At 37.7% G+C, this 17,632-nt stretch overlaps 1 non-coding gene across 1 annotated transcript; it reads right to left on the bottom strand.

Moving 5' to 3' along the window:
- Positions 1-1,789: 1,789 nt before the first annotated feature.
- LOC121205442 (small nucleolar RNA R71) lies at positions 1,790-1,896 on the bottom strand. The gene has a single exon (XR_005900520.1). It is a non-coding gene; the product is annotated as a small nucleolar RNA R71 (small nucleolar RNA).
- Between the last annotated feature and the right edge of the window lie 15,736 nt (positions 1,897-17,632).

Below are 17,632 nucleotides of genomic sequence, written 5' to 3'. Positions count from 1 at the left end.
TTTCCTTAGGTATTGTCTTAATCAATCGAGTTTTAAAAGTTGTTTTCTAATTTTCTCCCTGTGCACTCTTAGTTTAGTTAATTAGTTTAGATAAACAAATCCCTTAATTTTTAGGCTAGATAATAAAAAGAAAGTAATTACTAGTACTCTTAGTTCCTTTGGGTTCGACAATCTGGTCTTGCTAAAGCTATATTACTGTTCGATAGGTACAGTTGCCTTCATCATGATAATAGTTAGTTTCAAGAACGACTAATTATAGATTTTCAACGCCTGTTGCGAATATCATGTATCAGGTTCTTTATGTTTTTTTGTTTTCCCAATTTTGAGATGTTTTTCTCTATTGTTATGAACTAAACTCCCTAAATACCTAAGGGAGATTAAAACCTAAGATGGACCTTATTACTATTTGAATTATATGATAAATACTTGTTCTTATTCTTAGTTTTGAGTTCTAATTCTTACTTTAATATTCCAGGATATTAATTCAGGTTTTGATGTGCTTATTCAGTAGAGCAAAAGTCACTGTTTAAGAGTAGATCCTTTATAATTAAGCAAAGTTGCATGCTATCCTAGAGATAGGACGATATAAATCTGCCAGATTAGAGTCAAATCTAATAAGGGAATCCATAGATCGAGTTAATGTGACAATAGGGGTTTTAATTAGAAAGAGATTTCGATTAATCAACCTAGAGTCAGTTGTTTTTAGTCTTGAGAGAGATAATAACATAAACTAGGGACTTCTACAGATTAAGTCAAGTGAATAAATCGTCTAATTCAAAAGTAATAAGTGAAGTCTAGGTAGATTCTTCCTTGGGTATTGTCTTCTCCATTGGTTTTCTAGAAAGTATTTTTCAACTTTAATCTCTGTCGTAATCTTAGTTAATTAGATAATTAGTTTTAGTTTTAAAACATCCTGTAATTCTGAGGCTAGATAATAAAAAAGATAGTAATTATTAGTACTTTTAGTTCTCGTGGATACGATATTTCCAGTCTCACCATAGCTATAGTATTGTTCGGTAGGTACGCTTGCCTTAGTTGAATTTTTAGTTAGTTTAACGACCATCAAGTTTTTGGCGCTGTTTCCGGGGACTAAGATATTAAGAACGCTTGATTTTTATTACTTTATCCATTTTTACTTTTATTGTAATTTACTTTTTGCTTTTAGTTTAATTTTTCTTTTTTTAGTTCTAGTAGGTTTTTATAGTTGATGACTAGAAGAAACCCGTCAGGACCTTTGCTTTTTGTTAGTGAGATCGAGAGCACAGCTCGCAGAAACCAAAGAGAAATAAGGCGAAGTCTACAATACATAGAGGAAGAGCGAGAGGGCGATATTCACACTAATACCGAGGAGATGGCTGAAAATTAGAATAAACCACTACCTTCTTTGGTTGCTGCAAATCTAATAGATCAGAATCCTGCTCCTCGTATTATGTATGATTATGCTAAACATACTTCAATAGGAACTGAATCGAGTATAGTTAGACCTGCGGTTGCTGCAAATAATTTTGAACTGAAACCTAGCACTATTCAAATGATACAACAGTTTGTTCAGTTTGATGGTTTGCGGGACGAGGATCCAAACACTCATTTAGCAAATTTTCTGGAATTCTGCGATACATTTAAGATTAATGGTGTTTCTGATGATGCCATTCACCTTCGGTTATTTCTCTTTTCTTTAAGGAATAAGGCTAAACAGTGGTTGAACTCGTTACCGTGAGGGTCAATCACCACTTGGGAACAAATGACTGAAAAATTTTTACTTAAATATTTTCCACCGGCTAAAATGGCTAAATTAAGGAATGATATCTCTTATTTTGTGCAGATGGATTTAGAAACACTTTATAATGCATGGGAGAGATACAAGGATCTATTGAGAAGGTGCCCTCATCATGGGTTGCCTCTTTGGCTACAAGTTCAAACTTTTCACAACGATTTGAATCCCTCAACTAGACAAATGATCGATGCAGCTGCCTGTGGAACCATCAATAATAAGACCCCTGAAGAAGCTTATGAGTTCATAGAAGAGATGTCACTGAACAATTATCAGTGGCAAGTCATGAGGAAAAGCCAACGAAAATAGCTGGCATTTTTAATGTCGATTCGGTTACTATGCTTTCCAATCAGGTTGAACTTTTGAATAGAAAAATTGATGGTTTACTTGGTTTTACATAGGTTCATCCAGTAATGCAGTGCGATGCGAATGGAGGTGGAACGAGCAATTTAGAATATCCATCTTATGGTCCTAACATGGAGAACGAGCAAATGAATTATATGGGTAATAATTCTCAGCCTCAAAATAATCCTTATAGTAACACTTACAATGCAGGTTGTAGAAACCACCTGGATTTCTTATGGGGAGGCCAAGGCAATCAGAGACCACCACCCCCTCTAGGCTTCCAACAACAACCTTACCAGCAAGAGAAAAAGCCGAACCTTGAGGAGAAGATGAAAAAGTTTATTTTAGGAGCGGAGACTCTTTTCAGAACACTGAAACTGCAATTAAAAATTAGTAAGCATCAATTCAAGGGCTCGAGAATCAAATAGGACAGCTGGCTAAGATGATTTTAGAGAGACCACCGGGGAGTCTACCTAGTAGCACCGAACCTAATCCAAAAGAGCATGTGAAAATAGTTACATTAAGGAGTGGGAAGCTGTTAGCTAAATCTGAAAATAAGCTGCCACCAGAAGCTGACAAAAAAGAAGATGAGGAGGCAAAACCCAAAATCAAAGGAGGCAAAACCCGAAATCAATAAAAAACCAGTGTTGAGGGAATATAAACCACCAATCCCGTACCCAGCAAAGTTGAAGAAAGATCGCATGGATGCATAATTCGATAAATTTCTTGAACTTTTTAAATAGTTACATATTAACTTACCTTTGGTTGAAGCTATCTCGCAGATGCCTACATATGCCAAAATTTTTAAGGAGCTTCTAACAAATAAAAAGAAGTTTAAAGAATTGTCTATAGTGGAACTCAATGAGGAGTGCTCGGCCATACTCCAAAATAAACTGCCAACCAAACTAAAAGATCTAGGAAGTTTTACTATTCCTTGCTTAATTGGTAGTTTAAATGTTGAGAAGACACTAGCTGATTTAGGTGCTAGCATTAATCTGATGCCCTACAAAATGTTCAAACTTGGCCTTGGGGAACCAAAACCTACTAGGATGAGTATTCAACTACCTGACAGATCTGTTAAATATCCTAGGGGTATTATACAGGATGTACTTGTAAAAGTAAATAAATTCATATTCCCTGTTGATTTTGTTGTGCTTGACATGGATGAGGACGTTGAGGTGCCTTTAAATTTAGGTCGCCCATTTTTAGCCACTGCTAGGGTTGTTATTGATGTGGGTGACGGTAAACTTGTACTTAGGGTAGGCGACGAAGAGATTATATTTAAGATTATGATGCCATGAGATTTTCTAGGGAACAAGATGATTCCTATTATTTTATTGATTCTATTGATCATGCTACTCAAGAATCTTTACAGGATATCGTACATAAAGATACGTTGGAACTGCATCTTGCCCAAGGAGAGGAGCTAAATGATGATGATTCTGCGATAGGTAAGGTAAAAGCTGAACTTAATTCTAATAAGGCTTCACTGAGACAGAAGAGCTATGAGGGTATTGAGGTAAACAATAAATTAAAATTAAAACCCTCTGTTGAAGAACCTCTTAAATTGGAATTAAAGTAACTACCAAATCACTTAGAATATGTGTTTCTTGGAAATAATTACACATTACCAGCGATTATTTCTTCATATTTACAGTTAACTGAAAAGGAGGAGTTACTCCAAGTATTGAAGGAGCACAAAAGAGCTATAGCTTGGAAGATTTCTGACATAAGGGGGATCAGTCCTTCTTTTTGCACACATAAAATTTTAATGGAAGATGAATACAAACCTTGCGTGCAAGCTCAAAGGTGACTAAATCCTAACATGAAAGGAGTTTTAAGAGCTGAGGTAATTAAACTCCTAGATGCTGGAATTATTTATCCTATTTCTGACAGTTCTTGGGCGAGCCCTGTGCAGGTTGTTCCTAAAAAAGGAGGCAGGACTGTTGTGGCCAATGAGAAGAACGAATTAATTTCAATGCGAAATGTCACAAGATGGAGATTGTGTATTGACTATAGGGAATTGAATGATGCCACAAGTAAAGATCACTTTCCCTTACTGTTCATTGATCAGATGTTGGAAAGATTATCTAGGCATATGTATTATTGCTTTCTAGATGGACTCTCTGGTTATTTCCAAATCCCAATAGCTCCTGAGGACCAAAAGAAAACGACATTTACATGTCCATACGGTACATTTGCTTGTTGACGAATGGCTTTTGGATTATGTAATGCTCCTGCTACTTTTCAGCGATGCATGTTGGCCATTTTTATTGAACTCGTGGAAGAAATTATGGAGGTATTTATGGATGACTTCTCGGTATTTGGTAACTCTTTCCATTTATGCCTTAAAAATTTAAAACGAGTTTTAATGAGATGTGAGGAAATGAACCTTGTACTGAATTGGGAAAAATGTCACTTCATGGTTCGTGAAGGGATTGTGTTAGGCCATAAAAAATCTAGTAAGGGAATCGAGGTTGACAAAGCAAAAGTTGAAACTATTGAGAAATTACCTCCCCCTAGTTTAGTTAAGGCTATTCGAAGCTTTTTAGGCCATGATGGGTTTTTATAGAAGATTTATTAACGATTTTTCTAAAATAGCTAAGCCTTTAACAAATTTACTAGAAAAAGATGTGCCTTTCAATTTCAGCAAGGAATTTTTCGAAGCATTTAATACTCTTAAAGACAAATTAATTAATGCCCTAATTATGGTTGCACCTGATTGGAATTTACCCTTTGAACTAATGTGTGATGTGAGTGATTTTGTAATAGGTGCGGTTATTGGACAGCAGAAAGCAAGCACTTTCAACTGATCTATTATGCTAGCAAAACTTTGACAGCCGCACAAGAAAATTATACGAGGACCGAGAAAAAATTGTTGGCCATGGTTTTTGCATTTGATAAATTTAGACCATATTTAATATTATCTAAAGTTGTCGTTTACACTGACCATTCAGCCCTTCGATACCTTCTTACTAAAATAGATGTAAAACCTTGACTAATAATATGGATTTTATTATTGCAGGAATTCGATTTAGAAATTCAAGATAAGAAAGGAGCAAAAAATCTTACAGCAGATCATCTATCTGGATTAAAAAACCCACGTCTCAAGGAGCTTGACGAATAGAAGATAAATGACGGAAGAACAACTCTTTGCTATTTCTGACTTTGAGGAACCTTGGTTTGCAGATATTGCAAATTATTTAACTACTAATGTTACACCAAAAGGGTTGACACATCAGCAAAAGAAGCGATTCTTCACTGATGTGAAAAACTATTTTTGGGAAGAACCTTTTCTTTTTCGTATATGTGCAAATCAAGTAATTCAAAGATGCGTTACAAAGACAAAAGCAATTAAAATTTTGAAACATTGCCACTTAGGACCGACTAGAGGACATTTCAATGGGACTAGGACCGCACATAAAGCACTCGAATCAGGTTTTTATTGGCCAACACTATTCAAAGACGCTAACAGGTATGTTACTTCTTGTGATAAATGCCAACGAACAGGTAATATCTCTAAACGTGATGAAATGCCTCAAACGTATATGCTTTCATGTGAAATATTTGATATATAGGGTACTAACTTTATGGTCCATTCCCTAGCTCATTTGGGAATAAGTATATCTTAGTAGCCGTTGATTATATGTCCAAATGGGTGGAAGCCCAAGCCTTACCTACTAATGATGCTAGAGTGGTGGTGAAGTTCCTTAAGAAACTTTTCTCTCGATTTGGAACACCTGGAACAATTATCAGTGATAGGGGTACACACTTTTATAATACTCAATTTGATAAAACCATTAAGAAATATGGAGTTTACCATAGAACAGCTACCCCTTACCATCCTCAAACCAGTGGACAAGTCGAAGTCGCAAATCAAGAGCTTAAATATATCCTAGAAAAGACTGTAGAGTCAAATAGGAAGGATTGTGCAAAGAAAATAGATGATGCCTTATGGGCCTATAGAACTACTTTTAAAACCCCATTAGGAACATCCCCTTACAGACTTGTTTACATGAAGAGTTGTCATTTACCATTCGGATTAGATCATAAAGCATTTTGGGATATAAAATTCCTAAACTTTGATCCTAAACTTGCAGGTGAAAAGAGATTGATGCAGCTGAACGAGTTAGATGAATGGCGAGCTAACGCATATGAGAACTCACGACTATACAAAGAAGCCACGAAGTACCGCCATGATGCTCATTTAAAGCAACATAAGAAATTTGAAGTTGGAGACCTTGTCCTACTATATAACTCAAGGCTCAAATTGTTTCCTGGGAAGCTTAAATCACAATGGTCAGGTCCGTTTGTAGTCCAAACCGTCTTTCCATATGGCACAGTAGAGGTAAGTCACCCAAGGCGTTTTCAAGGTAAATGGGCATCATCTTAAACTTTATAACAGTGAGGATTTTAAAGACAATGGAGAGGAGCTACGGCTCCACGAACCTACCTAAATATACCCATAAGGTAAAGTCAAGCTTAGACATTAAATAACCACTTCTCGAGAGGCAACCCGAGACTAACCCCACTAAATAACTTTAGTTTGTTTTTCCAATTTTTATAATCTAACTGTAGGTATTCTTGGCACACACGGCCTGACACACGAGAGTGTCCTAGGCCATGTACTCACCATGGGTATGAAACACGAGTGTGACCATGGCCGTGCTAAAATAGGACAAGCATTTTTCCCAAGATAGGATGACACACGGGCTGCGATAAATAGCCAGAGCCGTACAACACGGTCGTGTGCACCACACAGTTCAGGCCACGGGCGTGTCCCAGACCGTAGTGAAACTTCACTTCAATTCCTCAAATAAATCAGCAGAGAGACGGCATACATTAAATCACCACGGCCATGCTAGGCAGCCGTGAACGCCATACGGTCATTACCACGGGCGTGCAGGGGGCCGTGTGGGAACTTGCTCAAAGATCGAAACATTCAACAAGTCAGAATAGAACACAGGCTGAAGCCACGGTCGTTCCTGAAAGCCGTGCGCAATCTTGATTACCAGACAAAGGCATGTTGGATCTACCACGGGCGTGGGAAAAGCGAATACAGCACACATGGCTATGTGATGCGGTAATGTGGGATACACGGGCGTGTCCATAGGCCGTGTGCGATACTGACTTAAATCATCATACCATAAGCACAAATTAAGGACACGGGCGTGGTGTACATAACACGGGCGTGGGAGAAATGAATGAATGTGCACACGGCCGTGCGATGTGGCCGTATGGGTCACACGGCTTATAAACATGGGTGCGTCGAAGGGACCGTGTGCAAAACTAATTAAGATTTCACGAAAAACACGGGCTAAGACTACACCACACGGGCGTGGGCCATAGTCATGTAGCCCAAAACGGGGCTTACACGACCGTGGCCCCCATTTTTCCCCTCCCTTAACCCTAAATTTTCCCCCTTCCCTATTTAAAACCCCACTACCACTATTCTTCTTCCCCACTATTCATCCCTTCCACTCCGGCCACTATTCTCCGATGAACTTCTAACGACCAACACTCCACTTCCCTTCCCTTTCTCTTTCTTTTTTCCCCCTTCTTTTCCCTTTTCCCCTCCATTCTTCCTTTATCCTTCCTCTCATTTCTTTTTTCTTACCCACGCTGACGAACCACCACACCACGATTACCAGACCTCCAGCCGTCGCTTCCCCCACCGTCGATTTTTATACCCTGTTAACCCTCTTTTATGCCATGTATATTTATTTTATTTACTTCTTTTTATCAATATTAGTATACTCATTTTCTATTATTTATTTATATTTTTCTTATACTCACTGCCATTAGAACTTTATTTGCATAAACTTTATGTTAATCACCTTCTGTCCCATTCTCAAATTCTAGGATAGTTCTACTCTTAGTTTAGTCTCTTGGATTATATTGCTATTGATTTCTCCTTCATATTAAAATTAATTATTTAAAGAATTATTGATGCCTCCAGAACACCAAGAATATGTCTATAGGTCAGGACTCTTCATTTGATTTATTTGCATCACTTTGGTTCTTGATGACTTTGCTTTGGTTGTGTGTGATTGGATACTTGTGCACCCTATTTTGGAGAAATTTACTATTAGGACTACTTTGACTTTTCGAGACTCGATTTTGGTTAGTGTTTGGATGCTTATTAATTGATGAACTATTCTATTTTTTCAGGTACATCATGACAAACACTAGAGGCAAGAAAACTTCTGTCCTCGCCTCTAAAAAACGAAAGGGACCAGGTACGACTTCTTCAAGTGCCACCTATGAGATCCGCCATCCATTCCTTCAATTTCCACTAGGGCCATAGGAAGAATTATTTCAGATTCTACGTGCCGACCCCTTGGTGTGGGTCGTTGCATCGATTGGGCCGTACTAGAGCAGGTCCACCTAGTTGATTCGGTTTGGGCCTTCCTCACCACTACTCCGTGGGACCGATTCTTTGATATAATCGAGCCGACGTATCTAGAGTTCACCTTGGAACTATGCTCGACGTTTCAATTGCAAACAGTTATGGAAAAATACGACGACCCAGGAACAGTCTAATTCTGCCTTGGTGGTTTAGTACGGCAGCTGAGTGTCCCAGAATTCGGTGTCACCTTGGGACTGTATACAGACGAGTTGATAGAGGCCGAAAATTTTCCACACCTCCATCGTCATATCCATTATGTGCCTTCATCATGTTGGCCAGCCATGATGCCTGCTACAAGCATCTATGACCCCAGCTGTTCAAAGGCATCGGCTTTAGCTCTAGCTCTGTGATATCTCCACGCCCTTTTGGCACACACATTAACAGGGAGACGAGAGAGCACCGGCATGGTTAACACTCACGACGCATACTTTCTGTGGAGCATGAGGCAAGGGCATGTTTTTGACCTTGCATACTTCATTGCCTTTGCTTTCTGCCATAAAACCGAGCGACACCGAAAGGGAGTCATCAACTTCGGCCCGTACGTGACTCGACTAGCTTGATACTTAAGGCTCTTGAACACATCAACGCAATCCTCATCGCTCACATTCATCGGCCAGATGTCCCCATAGGGCATCCAAAGTATACTCTATATGAGGATGATAGAGCATTGTCGTGGGTTCCATTCTCCTTAATACTGACTTGCATGAGTTACTGATGAGGATGATGCCGAGGATATTCCTGACGATATCCCTGCCTTCCAAGAGGACCCACCTTCTCAGCCACCACCGAGTCATCGACCAGTTCATGCGGATGCTTCATTATTTGAAATTTTTGACCACCTTCATCACTTTGAGCAATGTTGCACTCAGCGATTCAACAGCATCAAGGCGACCCTACAACAAATTTGCTAGCATTTTCACATATCGCCTCCAGCACCACCACCTCACGATCCAGCTGTCGATGAGGACTTTTGAGTCCATTTATCTTTCAATTTGTTTTTCTTTTTCTTTTATTTTTATTTTTTCATTTCTTTTTATCTTTATTTATCATTTTCTTAAAAGACTTTTATTAGTATAATTTGAATTTTCTTTTATCTAGTTATTCCATTATTACCAACCATAACAACCCTATCGATATAACTCCCTAAACCATTACTGATGGCATCGTAGTTTCAAAAGGTTCAGTCGATTGGTGCTACTCAGAAATATACAAACAATCCCCCACGACTGCCAAGTCCTGCTCGATCATGACCATAGCCACCACAACACCGACCACCACGATAACCTCTTCGCTGGGCACTGTGATTGTGGAACCCAACCTCTACCACCACCTTCACCTCTGTCTACATGTCACATACACATCACGTCCAATGTCTCTAAACCTACTTCCGCTCTTTCAAGGACTACATCCAAATTCAGGGCAGTTTCACTTTTCCCCTATTCTTTTATGCTTATATTATCATTATCTATCTTTGTACATTGAGGACAATGTACATCTTAAGTGCGGGGAGGTTATTTATATTAGAAAACTCCTGAATCTCTATCTTGTTCTCAAATAATTTCCTCATACTATTATTAGAGTGAATTCTAATTGATTTATGATTTTTTTTGATATGTTTTGAATTTGATCACAGGTAATTGTGGATTGATTATTTAAACTTTAAAAGCATTAGAGAATCAAGCATGATAAGTTGACTTTTGAGAATTAAAATTGCTAGGTTGTTTCCCTGAATTGAGGTATTATCTTGAAGTTTTGAATTTATGAGATTGACATCAAATACCAATAATTTTTATGAGATGTTGAGCCTTTTAGAGCATATATCTTTCTTGTTCACTGATTTTATTGGTTATGAGTGTGTCAACATTGATTTGTTATTCTAGAACTTGCTTCGATTATACATGTCGAGACCACACCATTGATTTGATATACGAAGATGATAAAGGCACTTAGGTTTTAACCTATTTACCCCATAAAAGCCTACCCACATAATTGACCCCTAGTGAACCCTTTGAGCCTTAACTATTAGTTCTTGATTTTCCCCTTAATATTAACCCACAGCTTAAACCTTTTTGATTCGTTAAGAATTTTTCCCTTTCTATTGATTCCCTTTTTATCGAGATTTGATTTGATTAGTTACTTAACTATGTTCATTCATTTCAAGTTGCTGAATTATTCCTTATTATGCACTTTCCATTATTGTACTTGTTCTTATTCTTAAAAAAAAATCATATATTTTTACTCATATTATAAAGAGCTTGGATGAGTTAAAGTTATTTTAGTAAGAAAAAGCTTACTTGACTAGCTCCGGATGGTTTTAATTTTGGCACCTGTTTGTAATTCAGTAATTAGCTTTATTTTTCTAAGTTTGGTAAATTATTAAATTAATCTTGATTCTAACCCTCTTTTTTAGCTTTTATCCACACTTATAACCCAAGCCCCAATACAAACCTGTTAAAAACCTTTTGATTTGTGTATCACCTCATTTATACTGGTGGAGATCTGATTTTCATGAAAGCCTATGGTAATAACTTTTCATGTTTGACTATTGAGCACTTAATTATTGAACCTTAAACACTTTGAGTAATTTGAGTGAATCTTAGTGAGGATGTCAACTCGTGTCAATTTGAAATTAAAGGTAATTACTGAGATAAAGGGGGATACCTATAATTTTATGATTAAAATGCTCAACTTAGATTGTGTGAAACTTTGATGTTCTTTTAGTTGAATTCTCAATATATGATTGTTTGTGGTTTACTTCGATACAATATTGATCAAAATTGTAAGTTGATAAGAATTTATTTTAATTGAGAGTTGAGGATTTTGCTTGAAGACAAGCAAATGCTTAAGTGTGGGGATATTTGATAAACCATAATATATACATATTTTTATCCCATGATTGACATATTTTTTTTTGATGATTTATCATAAGATTTAGTGAATTTGATGCTCCTAATCCTTTAATTTCATGTTTTATACTCAGGAGAGCTTAGGATAGCAAAAAGAGCATGAAACGGGCCAAAAACGGACAAATCTGGGCCTAATTTAGAATTGCACACGGCCTAGGCATTTTCACATGGGTAAACCACACACCCGTGTGTGACACACGAGCAGGCCATATGCCCGTGTGTCGTGGCCATGTCGACATTAGACCAAGTCAGATTGCACACGGCCTGAGCACCTTCACACGGGCGTGGCACATAGCCGTGTCCCTGTCAAGCCAAAGTCTAATTCTATTCTGAAAAGGCCAATTTTGGGCTATTTTGGGTATTCCAAGGTCTATATAAACACCCTAGAAGAGGATCAAGGGGACACACAGAGTAGAAGGCAGAAAATACACAAGGATAGCTATCAGAATCAGCTCGAAAGTAGGATCTACTTCAAGACTGAAGGTCTCCATCCAATTTCCTTAGAAGTTCATTAGGTTCTTTATGTTTTTGTTGTTTTCCCAATTTTGAGATGTTTTCCTCTATTGTTATGAACTAAACTCCCTAAATACCTAAGGGAGATGAAACCTAAGATGGACCTTATTGCTATTTGAATTATATGATAAATACTTGTTCTTATTCTTAATTGTATGTTCTAATTCTTGCTTTAATGTTCCAGGATATTAATTCAGGTTTTGATGTGCTTATTTAGTGGAGCAAAAGTTTAAGAGTAGATCCTTCATAATTAAGTAGGTTTGCATGCAATCCTAGAGATAGGACGACATAAATCTGCCAGATTAGAGTCAAATCTAATATGGGAATCCATAGATCGAGTTAATGCGACAATAGGGTTTTTAATTAGAATGAGATTTCGATTAATCAACCAAGAGTCAATTTGTTTTAGTCTCGAGAGAGATAATAACATAAACTAGGGATTTCTACGGATTAAGTCAAGTGAATAAATCGTCTAATTTAGAAGTAATAAGTGAAGTCTAGGTAGATTCTTCCTTGGGTATTGTCTTCTCCATCGGTTTTCTAAAAATTATTTTTCAACTTTAATCTTTGTCGTAATCTTAGTTAATTAGATAATTAGTTTTAGTTTTAAAACATCCTTTAATTCTTAGGTTAGATAATAAAAAGATAGTAATTACTAGTACTTTTAGTCTTCGTGGATACAATATTCCCGGTCTCACCATAGCTATACTATTGCTCGATAGGTGCGCTTGCCTTAGTTGAATTTTTAGTTAGTTTAACAACCATCAAGAACCATCCCAAATTTTCTTTGGGTGGTCAAGGAAATCAAAGAACACAACATTCTCTGGGTTTTTAACAACCTTATTAGCAAGAGAAGAAGCCAAACCTTGAAGAGATGTTGGCAAAATTTATCTCAATGTCAAAAACTCATTCTTCAAAACATTGAGGCAGTACTAAAAAATCAGCAAGCATCAATTCAAGAACTTGAAAATCAAATATGATAGCTTGCTAAATTAGTTTCAGAAAGACCATAAGGTATCTTGCCTAGCAATACTGAAACTAACCCAAGGGAGCAGCTTCACGTAATTATTGTTTGAGACATGGAAGGGTTAGTTGAACCTGAACAGAAACCGAGGCAAGAAGTTGTGGTGAATATTGATAAGGCTGGAGAAGTTAAAAAAGAGCAAAAGTCGATTGTTAGAGAATGAAAACCTCGAGTTCCATATCCAAACACGTTGAAGAGAGACCACACAAACGAACAATATGGTAAATTTCTTTAACTCTTACAAAATTAGTACATTAACTTATTGTTTGTTAAAGCTCTTTTGCAAATGCCAAATTACATCAAATTCTTAAAGGAGCTATTAACAAAGAAGACGAAGATAGATAACTCGTCAAATGTGGAGCTCAATGCAGTTTGCTCGGTCATTTTACAAAACAAACTACCCAAAAAACTTAAAGTCCAAGGAGTTTTACTATTCTTATCCCATTGGTAGTTTAAATATTGAAAATGCTTTGTCAGATTTAGGGGCTAGTACAAATCTCATGCCTTATAAAATGTTTAAACAACTTGGTCTTGGGAAACCCAAACATACTAGGATGAGTATTCAATTAGCAGATAGAACTATTAGATATCTTAGGGGTATTATTGAGGATGTACTTGTGAAAATCGATAAATTTATATTCCTTATTGATTTTGTTATATTAGACATGGATGAGGATAGTAAGGTACCTTTTATTTTAGGTTGCCCCTTTTTAGCCACTATTAGAACTATTATCGATGTTGGTACGGGTGAACTTGTGCTTCGTGTAGGTGACAAAAAGATTACTCTTCAAGCACGTGAATATATGAGAGTCACTAGTGAGTCAGATGATATTAAATGTCCTGTTAATGTTAGTAATCATGTAGCTCAATGTTCTTTACAGGACATCCCTCGTGAAAACGTGTTGGAGCCATGTCTTGAAGGTGATAGAAACCGAATAACATATGAAGAGCGAATGGTGCAACTCGATGAACTAGATGAATGGCGAATGTATTTTGAAAAAAAACCGAGAAAACACGATGAAGACACAAAGAGACGCCATGATATGAATGTGATGAAAATGAACCAATTCAAGGTTGGGGACATAGTATTGCTAGACGAATTGGATCCACAAATTTTCCCTTCAAAGCTTGAGTCAAGCAGATCAAACCCATTTGTGGTACTGAATGTTTTTCCATACGATACAATTCAGGTAACACATTCTGAGTTTGGCGCAGTTAAGGTAAACAATACTCGAATTAAACCTTATTTTGTGTTAAATTTGATAACGAGAAAGAGGAGTTTCGGCTCCAAGAATCATCTTAACCTTGTGCATATAAGGTAAAGTCGGGTTTAGACTCTAAATATGCACTTCTCAGGAGGCAACTCAAGTGTTTAAATTTTGTTAATTCATTTAATTTTATCGCATGTTAATTAAAAATAAATTATATTTAAATTTTTTTAACCTATATGGCCCGGACACATGGGCGTGTCCTAGGTCGTGTGTATGTTGGAGCAAATGACAAAGAGTTACATGGTTTGAAGACATGGTCATGGAGGTCACATGACCTGGACACACGGGCGTGTCCTGGGTCGTGTGACTCCTAGCGCTTAATGTTTTCGATTTTGATTGTTACACGGCCTAAGGTGATCCACCTAACCTAGCAACATGGCCGTGTGGGACACACGGTCTGGATACACGGGTGTGTCTAGGGCTGTGTGTGTACTGGAGTCAACTTTTCAATTTAATTACAAAAATAGTGAGTTGCACAGGCCATAGACACGGCCGTATATTAGACACAACCAGTCACACGGGCATTTGTGAGACCGTGTGCCTCGTACGGCTTCACACATGAGCATGGGAGAAGTAAAGGAGGTTTACACACGGTTGTGTTTGAAGCCGTGTGACCACTAGGCTTAATTTTTAAACACTACATGGGCGTGTGACATGGCTGTGTGGCCTAACATGGGCCTTTACATTACCGTGTCCCCTTAAAAAACCCTAAGTGCTGATTTTTTGTAGTATTCTTCCTCCCCCACCCTTTTCCCAAAACCTTAGCCACCAATTTTCCCTTTTTCCTCACCATTCTGACCAGCCACTGTCATGCTTCTTCTCTCTTCTCCCTTCGTTGACGATCAACAAACTAACCCTCTCCCTTTTTTTCCCTCGCCCCCACTCTACCTCTACCCCTTTCCCTTTTTTCTTTCTCCCACTACCCCCATCTGCCCCTTCTTCATCCCTCATTTCTCCTCTTTCCCCCTTTTTCTCGCTTTTTTTTCCTTTCTCCCTCGTCAACACCTTCGCGCCGTCGTTTATTGTCGAGACAACCCCTCCCTTCCCCTTCATCTCCTCTCCCCGTGACCTATCTCCCAAGCCACTGTTCCCCTTACTCTCTCCCCGTTCATCCCCCATCGTCAGAACCTCACCTCTGATTATCTATCGTTGCACCTCCTCCCTCATGTGTGCCGCCGTGATTCACCTAACCCGCACTGTTTGCCCTACTCTTTTTCTTTATTTATTTATTTATTTCGTTTATTATTATTATTGATTATTGTTTTTAATTTTATTACCATTGATACTAGTCTTATTTTCCTTGCTGTTGACTCTAGTTTTACTCTTATTTTCTGGTTATGTCTATTATTATTGTTTTTTATTCTTAGCACTATTATTACTGTTCTCGATAGTTTATTTTTATTATTAATTGTATATGGCTATGTTGATTTTTATTAGTATTTAATTCTATTATTATGTTTTTACTATTTTTATTATGTTTAATATTAGTTTAGTTATTATTAGGTTCGTTATTAGGTCTTGAGGTTTCAATTATAGTTTGCTTCAATGTTCGTTGTGTGATTTCCTGAACGAATACAATTTGGGTTTCTAATTTGCTGAATTGGTTTCCCTATTTGTTTCATAGTGTTGATGTTGATTTCATTTTTATGTTTTTCTTTTAGGGACATAATGATAATCACACGAGGTAAGACTAAGGCCATCGTTCCCTCTTCGAAAGAGTGGAAGACTCCAGGAGCAACCTCATCGTCTAACCCTACTTCCAATGCACGCCATCCATTTCTATGGTTTTCACAGGGTCTCCAACAATGACCATTGAGATTGGGCCATTGTATTGATTGGAAGAACTTAGAGCAGATCAATTTGGTTGATACAGTGAGGGCCTTGCTTGATACAGATTCATAAAACTATTTCTTCTCAATCATTAAGCCCACCTATTCGTAGCTTACCCTCGAGTTCTGTTTGATATTCATTTTACAGCAAATGATGTCGAGCCACAATGAGCCGCACACTATTTTTTTCAGACTCAATGGTACGATATGTTATCTGAGCATCCCTGACTTTGGAGCTGTCCTTGGACTCTATACTGAGGAGTTCATGAGTGCCAAAGGGTTCCTAAACTTATACCGGTACATACATTATTCACTGTCTCTAGGATGGGCAACATTTACTGCTAGTATGATACCATATGAACAGAATCGATTGAAGGTGACTTCACTACCTCCGGCCTTGCACTATATCCATGCCATCTTGCTCCACACATTGACTGGTCAGAGGGAGAGTATCAAGGTCATCGATACATTCAACGATTATTTTTTATGGAACATGGCGATGGGGCACACCTTCAACCTTACTTACTTCATGGCCTTTGCTTGCTGCCACCAAACAGAGCATAGTAGGAAATGTCATATCTGCTTAGGCCCCACGTGACTCGTCTAGCATGGCATTTCGGCCTCCTCAAAACTACGAAGCAGTCATCCTCCTTCACAATTGTAACACCCCTAACCCATATCCGTCACTAGAACAGGGTTACGGAGCATTACCAGAATTTACAGATCAGAAACAAAGATTTAATATCATTTTTCAATCATATTAGAAATCAATCATATACATTTATATTGTCCCTTATTTAAGCCTTCAAGTCTCAAAACATACATTAGAAATAGGTCGGGACTAAACCGGGTACTTAGAGAATTTTTCGCAAAACTTTAAAATTTTCCAAGAGTGTAGGGAACACATGCCCATGTCCATACCCGTGTAAGTCTCTGACTTAGGTCACATGGCCAAGTCACATGCCCGTGTGCTAGGTAGTGTGTAGGTGCAAGGGTCACACGGCCAAGCCACATGCCTGTGTACCAGGCCGTGTGAAAAATACTAAGCATTCTATTTTAAATTTTAAAGATGCAGGGGACACATGGCTAAACCACACACCCATGTGCTAGGCCATGTGTGATACACGGTTGAGACACATGCCCGTGTCTCTGCCTGTGTGGACGAAAATAGGCCATTTTCAAGGCGAATTTTCTCACCCAATTAGTCTTCCACCTACATAAACACTTTAACACATACACAAGCCAATCCAAGACATTTAAACCAAGCCAAAAATCAAGTTTTATGCATGACATATTACTTCATAAATCCATATATCGAAACTTACCTATTTAACCAAAAATACATTTAGAAATACTTATGAAATTTACTATCAATAGTCCATATTTAACAATATTACAACCAAAACATTTATATGCCAACATTGGCTATTTAAACATATACATGCCATTATAACCTAAAATTAATTTACTATTTATACCGAAATGAGCTGATGGATAGTGTGATGTGTCTCTGACCAGCTTCCAACCTTAACGAGCTTCTGAGCTATCATAAAACAGAGGAAAT

The sequence above is a fragment of the Gossypium hirsutum genome, chromosome A08 (assembly GCF_007990345.1).
Source record: "Gossypium hirsutum isolate 1008001.06 chromosome A08, Gossypium_hirsutum_v2.1, whole genome shotgun sequence".
Classification (NCBI taxonomy): Eukaryota; Viridiplantae; Streptophyta; class Magnoliopsida; order Malvales; family Malvaceae; genus Gossypium; species Gossypium hirsutum.
Note: the sequence above shows the minus strand (reverse complement) of the source record. Positions and strands in the feature narration are given on the sequence as shown.